Consider the following 12,963-nt stretch of genomic DNA (forward strand, 5'->3'; position numbering starts at 1 on the left):
TGCAGATGTGACAATACTTGTCCGTGTGGGAGATCGTGAGGAGGGAAGCTGAAGACTGCAGGAAAGGCCAGTGGATTGAGCAGGTGGGCAGGCAGGAGGCACATGGAATTTAATCTGGGGAACTGAGGAGATATAGGTGGGGAAGACAAACAAGGCCGGGGACACACAGTACATGGAGGAATATGGAGAAGTGTGCAGGGGCAGAGGGACCCTGGAGAACATGAGGACACGTCCCTGACAGCAGTCAGCAGTCAGTTGATGGGTGAAGAAGGCATAGAGCAGACCTGCATTTGTTGTCTGAAGGCACAGTGTGCCAGAGCAGGGAACTCTACTGGAAATGCATAAACGGAAGTGGGATCTCAGATGTAGCACTGGTCACCACACCACAGGGACATACAGACACACACACATCCGAATTGTGAGCAGGAGCTCCCATTCAGACCCTCCTACCTGCTCTGTCATTTAATGAGGTCATGGCTGGTGCCACTTCAATATTAAACTCCTTGTTCCTGTCTGCCTGCCTCCACCGCCACCACCATCAGAGACTATGAAGTTTATTTCCCAAACTGTACTGTAGTATCTGTACAATTGTAATTCTGCCCATTGTAAATTAGCACCTGATGTAAGCCCCCATGTCAATTTTTGGAATTGATGGCTTCTTCTCCTGATCCGATACTGGGAGAAATGTTAGTGGATACTGTAAGTCTTTTGAGTACCTCGTATCACAGACGAGGCAGCACAGCTCCTGTTCCACTCAATGAACATGACCCTTAGTTATGAATGCATGCTGGGGCTAAACGGTCGAGTTGTTGAGTGTGCTGTAAGAGGTCTATACATTTGGAAAGTGGGATAACAGTGCAGTCTCTACCCTTCAATTGTACTGAGTTTGATTCTGTTTACCACTTTGATAAGAAGATTAGAGCTGTGAAGGGAGCACTGGACTGCACTGCCCAGAGAAATCACACTTGCCAATGGAACTGCTTTGAACGATGGCAATAAACTTCTCATCATGGACTGCATAAATCCTCAGCTCTGAAGCTGTTTCATGAGGATGAGGGTGAAGTCTGTTACTGCAACTACGGGGTGATGAGATCAGATTTAGGTAACAGTACGTGCAATGTCCATGTCACCAGTGATCCTATAACTTCTGTTAATGGCACTTGCAGTATTGGATGACAGGCTCACTGCTGTTTGCCAAGGGTATCCTCTTTGCCTTTAAATTGAGTCTTTGGCCTGAACAAAAGCTGTCAAATATTTATTGATATTTGGAGTCTGTAGCAGAAAATACTAACACCTGCCAGCATTGAAGCACGAAGGAGACTGATGATTGTAACTGGATTGTAGTGTTCCTGTTCTGGGGACCTACCAGACGGGATCGTGAGAACATCAGTATGACCCCAGTGTTGCAGTGATCGGCTAACAACACTGCTGTAGTGCTACATGATACAAGTCTGGTCATCAAAGACATTTCTAACAAAGTGGCAGCAAGCTGCATCATGGCCTTTCAAATCTGAACAGCATTAAACTTCCTGTTGGCCGAGAGGCGTGGAACTTGTGCAATTATTGGACTGAAATGATGCAAAGCATCTTTGATATATCTGAGAACACCGCTGATTTTATCAGTGCGGATCCCGTTCGAACAGGGGTGTCAAACTACAGGCCCGCGGGATGATTTGTGGAATAAAAGTACATTCACGACCATTTATTATGCATCTGTACGGCAGCCGCTCCAGCTCCCACCGCTGTCTGTGCCGCCTGCTTCGCCGGCAGCTGTTGTGTGTACTTAGAAAACAATAGGCGGCAGTTAACCGCCCGCTGTGCATAAGCACCTTCCACCCTGCTCTGAAGACCACGAGGGCCCCACTTACGTCGTCAGACACAGTATGAGCAGTCAGAGTACTCAGGCAAGTAACACCTGTAGCAAGGCTGCTGTGGTTCAAAATGCTTTCCAAGAAAATAAAAGTTGTCATCGAAGGTCAGATAGTCAACGATAATTGGAAAGCTCGTTTCTTCTTCTGTGAGGACAACAGCAAACCTGTGTGTCTGATCTGCTCGCAACAAGCGGCTGTGGCAAACGACTGCAATATCAAATGACACTATGAGACGTCACACGGAGAAAACTATGACATGTACGCATGGAGATGTGGTTTTCTGGGAATCACAGCGGCAGGTCAGCAGGTAGTGTTGAGCGGAAAGTAGAGATGAGGTTGCGGAACGCAGCCACGTTAATGAGCACGGTGGCACCGAGAGGCTGAAGTGTGTTTATATCAGTGCAGGGTGCAGAACTGTTAAGGCAGACGTACTTAGAGCCTGAATTAGCACATGGCGCGGTGATTCGTTGATTACAGAGATCTGGGTGACAGAAGGACTGGACTGGTTTCTAACCAGTCTAGGATTCATATGATTCAGACAGCCCAGAGGAGGCTAAAAGAGATTCCGGAGCAGCTCTGCTGATGAGGAACAATGTCACAGCGGCAAGGAAATCTCGCTGGCACTTGCAGTAAGCCAATGTCACAGCCACGGATTCGGCAACGCAGTAGATCGGGCAATTGCGCTCGTGAATATGCACATGTCAGCTAATTATTATTTAATTGCGATAGTACTTAACTCCATTCATTCCATCGTACAATTTGCCGAGACTTGAAACAGTGCAGCAGCGCTTCACTGCCTGTTTGCATTCGGCCTTTGCTGAAAAATTGGACAGTCGGGTCAATTGACTCTGAAGACGAGCGGTATTCGTTTTATTCTTAATTGTTATTTTAAGCAGCAGTGTTGGCTTCATTCACCATTTGAGACTTTTAGCTAACGGCCAGAGTGTTTATTGCTTCCTTTTCCCTTTCACACTGTTCACATTAAATTCTGTGAAATATCGATCTGCTTCAGTGTCTCTCACCTCACACTTGGGCCATATCCAAAGCCGGTGACAGTAAGTCTCAAACCACACAATGATGGACCCAGCAGAGAGAGAGAGCAGCTGACCTTGGCCATGAGATTCATTGGTCAGAGTGATTCGGCGAGGCAACAATGTTCCGTTAGAATTCCTATGTATAAACCCTTTTCTCTGTCTCCATCGTGACAGAAGGATCTTGCAAAGTTTGAACAGTGACGTTTTGACATTGGTGGCGTCAGGAGAGGGTAACTTTATTCTCAGTGCGTCTCCAGACTCTACATTCCCAGAGTCTCGAGTCTACATATCTAATTCTCTAGTCTATATTGAGTTGCTTCAATATCCATTCTAAGCTTTTCAAGTCACAAATACCCAGGTTCCCAGCTTTGTGGTTCCATGACTCAGGTCTGCATAACAAATGAGCACTTCAAGTAAGCTCTTCAATTGATTCAACAAATCATCATTGACGTCAGTAGTGTAAATTCTGGAAAAGCCATACTCCAAAAGCTGATCCCTGACTGGAGTGTGCAGATACACAAGTAAAGTAACCTCATGATGAAAGTCATGGTACAGTCATGGTGCAGACTGGGAAAACTGAATTGTCATGTAGCAAATTAAACAGATCTATAGAGAAATAGCTAGCATAGCGATGAAAGAAACCTACCTATGCTGTCTTGATCTGGAAATTGAGTTCATATTCTAATTGCCTCTGGAATAAATTGTGAAAGATAAAACACTATAAGATTTGAAAAGGTTCCTTCTCTTGGTTTCAAGTTTCATGTTTTCAAGGTTTCCCAAGGGCTTTTCTCTATGTTCCTAAACGTTTTATTTTTCCGGTTGTTTCCAAGGCTTATTCATGTGCTCAGGGTTTCTCAATGCCCTCCCCACCTCGTGAACACCGAAGTCTCTCTCTCTGCCCCGCCTACGGGTTCTTGATCTCAGTCTACTGGGGTTCCCAGGTGTCTCAGTCTCTCGGGATCGCCGAGTCGACCTTCCTCTCGAGTTCCTCGTGCCTCCCTCTAAAGTTCTCTAGGTCTCTCGAGTCATTCCTGGCTCTCGCGTTTTCAGGTTTTCCTGCGCCATCAGGTGCCAGCTATCGGGAGGGGGTGGTCCTGTAGTGACTGCTTCAGGCATGTGCGGGGCATCAGAGAGCATTGGGCTCTGAGGTTTTTAGACCACCAGAATTGTTTAATGTTGATTAACAACAGTTATCAAAGGTTTAACAGCTCCTTTCGTCTTTCTCGAGCGACTCGCTCTTTGTCATGTGGTTTCCTGTGCTTTCTGTTTCAGTTTGTTATGTTAATTTTCATAGGCTCCAGGATTCTGTTATTTTATTGTTGAAGCAGATGCCCGATCTGCTCCAACCGGAGAGTTCTCATTTTGAAAATGATCCCTCTGACGGTGTCACTTGGTCGAGCTACCTCTGTAAAAGCTCTTGTTTCTGTCTCTGCATGGCCGTCTTTGCCTCCGATATTGGCAGTGCACACCATGGCAATTGTCTACCAGCATCACTGAAGGACATCTTGGGCAAGTCTCTCATCGGGGACTTCTAGCGCACACAGGTTATGGTGCCTCAGGGGATGCGCATAGAGAGGGGGGTCCTGTCGCAACCACGGATTCGGCAGGGCATCAGATTCGGCATTTACGATCGTGAATATGCAAGTGTCAGCTAGTTATTATTTCATTGTGATAGTATTTAACTCCATTCATTCCGTCGTAGAATTTGTCGAGTCTTGGACACAGTACAACAGCTCTTTTCTGTCTGTTTGCATTCGGCCTTTGCCGAGAAATTGGCCAGTCAGGTCAATTGACTCTGAAGACTAGCGCTATTCGTTTTATTCTTAGTTGTTCTTTTCAGGCGCAGTGTAGGCTTAGTTCACCATTTGAGGGTTTTAGCTAACGGCCGTGTTTGGCCTCCTGTTCAATGTTTTCCTTCTCCTTTAACACTATTCTCATTAAAGTCTGTGAAATATCAACCTGCTTCAGTGTCTCTGACTCCGCACTTGGGCCATATCTGAACCCGGTGACACAGAAGGCAGGTAGAATTTAGGAATAGGATAGCTGTAATCACTGTGAATCGATTACACTGTCAACTTCCGTGTAGCCCGGAAGACAGGCGAACAGATAAATCGGCAGATCATAGGCTGATGTAAAAACAACAGAGGAGCTGCAGCGTTTGAATAATCTGCCCAGAATAACTGGGACACCCTTACAGTCCCAGGTTTGATTGGACATTTTTTTTTTTTACGCGTGTTCAGGAAGAAACAGTATGTAGATGGTGCACCGGGGAGAGAGACATACCTGATTGGCATTGGAATAGGGCCCAGCAAGATGAGTTTCACTGGGAGAGATTTAATGATCATAATTCTGGAGGTTGTCAGATGGTCGTTGAAGAGGACATGATGGGAACTGCATGTGGATGAACGTAAACTTAGGAAGGCGAATTGCAGCCGAATTGGGCAGGAATCGTAGAGAGCGGTCTGAGAGCTGAATGTGTTGGTTAAATCCATGCCTGGCATGTGAGAGTCTCTGACAGTCCAGCCGGTCAGATTTCAGGGCTTCCCTGTCCCTCTGAGGGAGGAAGAGAAGTCTGGTGACATTCAGGAGCTCAGAGTAATGAGAGATATTGCATTTATTTTTTTTTAAATAAAAACCGTCATATGTCCTGTTTAGCAGCACAAATTGGATGGATCTAGGGGGAAAACATAGTACTACGGAAACAGCAGCACCACTCCAGGACAAAGGCGGGAGTGTTTGCATAGTTAGAAGGTGAGATACAAAATGAACACTTTTGATTGGTGTTTACCAAGGGAAACGTCAGGGAGGAAAGCGAGATCAGGAAAGGGTAGGCTGATATTCTAAGATGTGTTGATTCTAAGGAGGAGATTGTGTTGGGTCTCTCAAAGAGTGTTAAGGTGGGTAAATCCTTCGGGGGGGTTTAGTTCATTGGGGGCCACAGACCACATGCATGCAGACATGCAGTTTAAACTGGCATCATGGTCAACAGACACAGAGTGAACCGGGGGGACTCTTCCTGTGCTGTACTGTTCACTGTTTATTGATGAATGATCACAGCACCATTGGGCAAAGGATCAAATGGAGAGAGTGACGAAACCCTTATTTCTGCTTTGACTGTGGTTCTCATCTAGGACACATAGCCTGCCGAGCTGATGGGAACAACCATTCAGTGTGTTCAAAGAGGAACTGGACAGGTCCTTCGAGGAAATAGCATGCCGAGCTGTGGGAAGAGACTGGGAAATGGACAGTAGGAATGTAGTACCAAAAGCTTGTATATAATACATTGGTTTACTAGTCTACCCCATTCCACAGTGATCTTTTGTCCACTAATGGTCTGAAAAACTCAGTGTAGTCTCCAGGAGACTTCTAATCTACCCAAGTGTATATGGTCAGTTCGTGTAATAAGGACACACTTCTGTAAAGGTCTGCCACTACCTTCCAAGCACACTGAGCTGCCGGAGCACAGTACAGGTCAGTAAAGACACAGACCAGCACAAGACTCTGATACAAGTACGAAGTTTTATCAAAACGTTCCACCAATGACAAAAGCACAGCACTCTACCTTTGACCTATAGACATCATCAGCATCTTACGGTAAGGGCAAAAGCATTTAAAACACGAGGCACCGCACTGTGAGAAGATACATCTTTACAACAGCCCGCACCGCTCTGTAAGGGCACAGACCTCTACAACTGTTGGCAGGAAGTTATTAAGACACAGGCCTTGATAATCGTTGATACAAAGACTTTCACAGTGACTGACCAGTACTGAAGTGACAGAGATTGTTATTATACGTAGACACTTAACTGGCTTTGCGCTGTGTAATCAGAGAACTGTAACATTCCTGGAAATATCTTACATTTAACAATAATAACCCCACTTTGTTCTCCACTCTATGACAGGGACACAGACCCCAGCAACCACAATACAACTCTGTGGGGACACAGTTTTCCAGTAGCATCCATTTGCTGTACAGATAAAGACAGACATGACACAGTGAAGACACGATCAAACACAGACCAAACTCCGCACACTGTACACCAGCCACTTGCAACACTGAAAACACACAAAACAAAGTAATTTGCAATATATAGACCTTCGGTACGGGGACGTAGACCTATAAAATTCTCAGCGCTGTGTGAGTGCACACAGACCTGAACCCACCTTACATTGTACTCCACCGTTGAAGACTAGTACAACCCCAGCGCTTCAAGCACTGAAACTTGTACAACCCTGATAGTGGAGAGCAATACGTGGCCACGGTCAATCACCTCCCTCCAACTGGGATTCTTTCAGGATGGAAGAGAGATTTCACGAAGAGGAAACTGGAGATATTGTGTGCTTCACTTTGCAGAGGTTTTTTAAGTTTCAGCAGGAGAAAAAGGAACAGAAAGGTAGGAATGTTATAGAATGTTGTAAAAGCAACAGATAGTGTGTGACTGTAGTTTCCACAATGTTGACTGGGTTCGTACTGTAGAGGCTTAGAGGAACAGAATTTGTTCGCACCCCGAAACGACTTACCAACATTCACAGCCAATTCTACGCAAGTTTGTGCAAATGTCGTTTCGAACGTTGACAAACTTGTGTAGGTGTACAGAGATTATCCTGACTGGTTGCATCATGATCTGTATGGAAACACCAATGCCACTGAGTGAAGTGGACCGTAAGAAGTTGTGGATGCAGCCAGTCCAGCATAGGTAAAGCCCTCCCCACTATGAGAACATCTGTACGGAGCATTGCCGAAGGAAAGCAGCATCATCATCAAGGACCCCATCATCCAGGCGATGTTCGTTTCTCGATGCTGCCATCAAGAAATTATGCGAGCCCTCACGTCCGATAGTACCAGGTTCAGGAATAGCTATTACGCTTCAACGATCAGGCTTTTAAAACAGGGGATAGTTTTACTCACCCTAAGGATGAGCTCACAATATAACTCTGAAAATCGTCTTCTCCAGATAACAATGAAATACAGAATCAAACAGCAACAATATCGTTGAATGAAAAGTCATCACCTCTCGCACGCAAGGAAAAAGAATTGGAACTCGCAAACCCCAAAATCCCAACGCCACCCTCGCACAACTGTAAGTGATCTCCCACCCGTACACAACATCTGAAATATCAAACCTCTAATCTCCAAGTTCCTCCTACACAGAAAACAGCGTCAATATACATCAAACACCTGACACCTCGCCCGCACATAAAAATCTAACAGATCTAACACGGCTAACACAGAAAAAAAAAACGCCAACAAGAATATTAGCCTTCAACACCACCCCCACTCAGAAAGTAGCAAATAGCCAAGAATGTAAACACAGAGAAAAAAAAAACCTTAAGGAGACCAATATAAATTACCGTCCGCACTAACTATCTTGCATATCTTCGAACTTCGAAAATCAGCGAGGACGTCATGGAGTCCTGCCGTGGGGCCTTCATAGACGAAGACTGGGCTCTTTCTCTTTGCTGGAGGCGGCCCGACGCACCCTCCCATGGGGAGTGACCAAAATTGTCACATACAAAACGGGCACCTCACTTGACAGAATAAAGAAACAGGTTCCACCGAGACTCGAACTCGGATAGCTGGATTCAGAGTCCAGAGTGCTCACCATTACACCATGGAACCACAGGTATTTACTGTGAACGATCGTAAGAAACTGAATCGCAAGCTAGCGTGTAGTGACACGTGTGAACTTTGACAATAAATTTATTTTAAACATTGCACTTCCTAGAGCAGGTTTCGTGAGGAGAGATTGAGTATGACAAGAGCTTTTCCCTTTGGAGGGAAGCAGGATCGTTAACAAAAAAAAAACATAAAAAAAAAACAACTGGAAGAGACCAATATAAACTACCGTCCACACCAACAATCACATATGCCTCAGAATTTCGAAAACAGCCTCTGTCAGCGTCAAGGAGAGCGACAGCTCAAACTCAGTCCTTCCGTGGGGCCTCCCTCCACCGAGACCCGACCTGCCGACCTTCGGGCAAAGCGGCCCTTCGACCTTCCCCCCCGACGCGGAGTGATCAAAATTTTCACGAACAATCCAGTATGTTCACAAATGGACACGTCACTTGGCAGAACCAGGAAATAAGTTCCACCGAGACTCGAACTCGGATCGCTGGATTCAAAGTCCAGAGTGCTCACCATTACACCATGGAACCACAGGTATTCGCTATGAACGACCACAAGAAGATGCATCTTAGGGTAGTATGTGGGAACACGTGTAAATTTTGACAGTAAATTTAAGTTGAACTTCATAAATGATGTGTTGTGAGGACATGTTGAGGATGGGAATAGTTTTCTCTTTGGAGAGAAGCAGGATGAGAGGTGACTTAAAAGAGGTATATAAGATGCTGGAAGGCAAATATCGAGTAGACAGAGTATTTGTCTGGGAGCGGAAGTGGCAAAACCGAGTTTAGATAATTTCAAGGTGATAGAGGAATTTAAAAAAATGGAAAATGCTTTAGATTATTTTTTTTATACACAGAAAATGAATGGCATTCGCATCTAGGGGTAGTGTTAGAAGCAGATATATTCGAGACATTTCAGAGACCTTGCACTGGGGCATGAGCCTTGCACCTGATGATTTTCTGTGGGAAACTATTTTGACAGCCGTCATTGCCAAATAAGGACACAACCTTGGGGTATTTATTAATCTGAGGGCAATCTGATGAGAACTCTGTTTGTCAGGAAACGGGCAGAGTGGAGACTGTGAGCTGCTGAGATTGGGTAAACTCACATCTGACCAGTGGGATTCATTTAAAGTTGAGCAGTTCAGTAATGTTGAAAATTCAGCCAAAAAGGAAAATGAATCTTGAGGAAAGTTTAGGAAGTGGATATTGGACAATGCCCTCGATAAATAGACAGCAATATGCAAATTAAACAGAGAATCTGTAGTGCCGAATGATGCTGGTGAGTGGGAATGATTTAGCAAAGCAAGACTGGGGAAATACCAATGCAATTTGCACACACATTAAAAACAAGAGGGACATCACAGAGCAGGTCGGAAAGTAGAACAACTCAGGGGCAGAGGAGAGAACGTATGCTTGGAGCCTGAGGAAGTGGGGAAAGCACGAAATGAATATTTCACATCAGTATTCCTCAAACAAAAAGCGATGCAGTAAAGAATTTTCAGAAAGGATACTCTGCTATTCCAGTGCACGTTGACAACAAGCTGCGGGAGCGTTGGGACTCTCACCAGGACTGGATGGGATACATCCCCGGCTATTGAGTGAATGAGGCAAGATAGCAGATATCTGGAAACTTCACAGAGATCTTTGTAGTCTCTTTTTAATTGCACATTTTTTTATTTCAAAAGTACTTTATTCAAAAATAAAATTATGCACAATAAACCATTCAATGACTCTCAATCCTTCAGAGGTGTTTCCATTCCAGGCTCCATATTTGCACTTTTAGCCACCCAAGTGGCTGTCTGTTGTTTACTCTTTCCACACCATATTTGAGGGGCATACTCCCCGCTCCCGACCCCTCCCACTCCCGCGGGAGAAGAACCCTAAACAGTGCTCCATCCCCACCGGGCCCTTTGCGGTGGCTGCACCGAGTTTCAGTGCGTCCCTCAGCACGTACTCCTGCAGCCGAGAATGTGTCAGTCGGCAGCATTCTCCCAAGGACATCTCTACGTTCTTGTAGACCATCAAGTTTCGGGCCGAGCAAAGAGCGTCTTTCATTGAGTTGATAATCTGCCAGCAGCACCGGATGTTGGTCTCCGTGTGCGTCCCCGGGAACAGCCCGTAGATCAGAGAGTCCTCTGTTACACAGCTGCTGGGGATGAAACGTGACACTAGCCCGTCCATCCTCCTCCACACCCTCTGTGCGACCTGACAGTATGCAAGGAGGTGGGTCACAGACTCTCCCTCACTGTAGTCCTCCCGTGGGCAGTGGGGTGTGGAAACGACGTTCCGGGCGTACAGGAGGGATTTGACTGAGAGAGCCCCTCTCACCGCCAGCCAGGCGAGGTCCTGGTGCCTGTTGGTGAGATCTGGCGACGGGCCTCCAATTCCTAATGTTCTCCCTTTCCCCTTCTGATTGTAGATGAGGGTGATGATGCCCTTCCTCATGGACTCTGACTTGCAGCCGGCCAGAAGCATGGCGTTGTACACTTCCAGCAGGTCTGAGCCCATCCAGTTCCACAGAACCGAGTACAACTCAGCCGGTAAGCCGTCGCTTCAAGAGTTTTACTCGACTCAAAGGAACGGACGGAGCCTGTCAGCTTGCCCAGGGTCAGTGACTGGTCCAGACTCTCTCGCATGCCGTCGTCTAAGACCTCTGATAGCGGTCAGGAAGCTGCGGGAGGCTGTTGAGCCTGTGACCTTTTCGCCATACAGACCGGCAGAGAAGGTCCTGCAGATCCTCACTATGTCGGTCTGCGAGGGCGGAACTGAGCCGTCCTCTTCCATAAGGTTGTGGATCACAGAGCTCCCCCTGTGCACCTTCTGGAAGAAGAAGAGTGAGCACGTCTCGTCCTGCTCCAAGGTTTGGACCCTTGATCGGAAGATGATCTTGGAGGATTCGGCGGCGAGGTGCTGGGCTTGCCGGCCCTTCACCTCTCGCAGTTCCTCCCTGATATCCACCCCGTTCGACTGGAGAAGAAGTTGCTGCAACTCTCTCTGGAATTTACACAGTTCCTACTGCTCCTGCCTTGCTTTCTGGATACCCCTGCCCATGAAGAACCTGTTGATGTTCTCCTTGATGGCTTCCCACCAGAGAACCGGGGAATCAAAGAAGGCTTTCAAGATTCTCCAACCTCTATCCTCCCTCTCTAGTTCCTCGATGTTCTCTGGGATCAGCAGCTTTACGTTCAGCTTCCACGCAGAGTGAGGAATGATCCGACAGAAAGCAGCTCGGGGACTGATCGAGTCACATGGAACTATGGGAGACACCTCAGTACTCCAAACATTTGCAACGTTATTGAGCGATGGTGGTATAGTGGTGAGCATAGCTGCCTTCCAAGCAGTTGTCCCGGATTCGATTCCTGGCCATCGCAGGTTGTACAATTTAGAGTACTTAACAAATAAACCTCTGACATAGACACGATCTACGTAGAACTGCAAGGGCCAATTAATCACGGTGTGAGTGTAAAATTGATTCATTAATTATCATTCACTGTCTCGTGCATTAGGAATGGAATTAACATCCCTCAAGAGTTTCCCGTTAAATCCTTTTCAGAATCTATTGCATATTCTACAAGAAAGGACACTTCACAGGAAGGATCGGCAGAATTTGTAAAGCGTTGCCGGCCGGGTTGTTGCCTGATTAAAGTGTTTGAGCTGGTTTGCCTTCTTTGGAGTGTTAGAGCCTGAGAGGAAATTGACCGAATTATGAAGTATAAAGCTATGAGAGACATAGATTGGGCAGATAGTCAGAATTGGTTTCCTAGGGTAGGAATTTGATATTCTTGCGGGGACGAAATTTAATGTTGAAGTGGGCGAGCGTTTAAAGAACTAAGAACATAAGAAATAGGAGTCGGCCATTCGGCCCATCGAGCCTGCCCCGCCATTCAATAAGATCATAGCTGTTCTGTCCTTAAACTCAGCTCCATCTACCCTCCTTTCCCCATAAACCTTAATTCCATAACTATGTAAAAACCTATCTAACTACATCTGAAATATATTTAGTGAAGAAGCTTCAACTGTTTCCCTGGGCAGAGAATTCCACAGATTCGCCACTCTCTGGGAAAAAAGAGTTTCTCCTCATCTCCGTCCTAAATCTTCTCCCCTGAATCTTGAGGCATTATCCCCTAGCTGTAGTCTCACCTAGCAATGGAAACAACTTTCCTACTTTTATCGTATCTATCCCGTTCAAAAGTTTGTATGTTTCTATAAGATTCCCTAATATTCTTCTGAATTCCAGTGAGTATAGTCCCAGGCGACTCAATCTCTCCTCATAGGTTAACCGCTTTATCGCTCGAATCCTGGTGAACCTCCTCTGCACTGCCTCCAAAGCCAGTATAACCTTCCCCAAATATGAAGACCAGAACTGCATACAACACTCCAGGTGCGGCCTTACCAGTACGCTGTGTAGTTGCAGCATGACCTTCCTGGTC

At 46.1% G+C, this 12,963-nt stretch overlaps 1 protein-coding gene and 3 non-coding genes across 4 annotated transcripts in view; 1 reads left to right on the forward strand and 3 right to left on the reverse strand.

The window, feature by feature from the left end:
• Positions 1–12,963, reverse strand: part of LOC140188978 (uncharacterized) — a 595,826-nt gene that overhangs the window by 247,722 nt on the left and 335,141 nt on the right. The gene's annotated exons all lie outside the window — the stretch shown is intronic.
• On the reverse strand, positions 8,454–8,525 carry trnaq-cug (transfer RNA glutamine (anticodon CUG)). Its single transcript has one exon. It is a non-coding gene; the product is annotated as a tRNA-Gln (tRNA).
• Positions 8,990–9,061, reverse strand: trnaq-uug (transfer RNA glutamine (anticodon UUG)). Its single transcript has one exon. It is a non-coding gene; the product is annotated as a tRNA-Gln (tRNA).
• On the forward strand, positions 11,833–11,904 carry trnag-ucc (transfer RNA glycine (anticodon UCC)). Its single transcript has one exon. It is a non-coding gene; the product is annotated as a tRNA-Gly (tRNA).

The sequence above is a fragment of the Mobula birostris genome, chromosome 28, assembly GCF_030028105.1.
Source record: "Mobula birostris isolate sMobBir1 chromosome 28, sMobBir1.hap1, whole genome shotgun sequence".
NCBI classification, from domain to species: Eukaryota; Metazoa; Chordata; class Chondrichthyes; order Myliobatiformes; family Myliobatidae; genus Mobula; species Mobula birostris.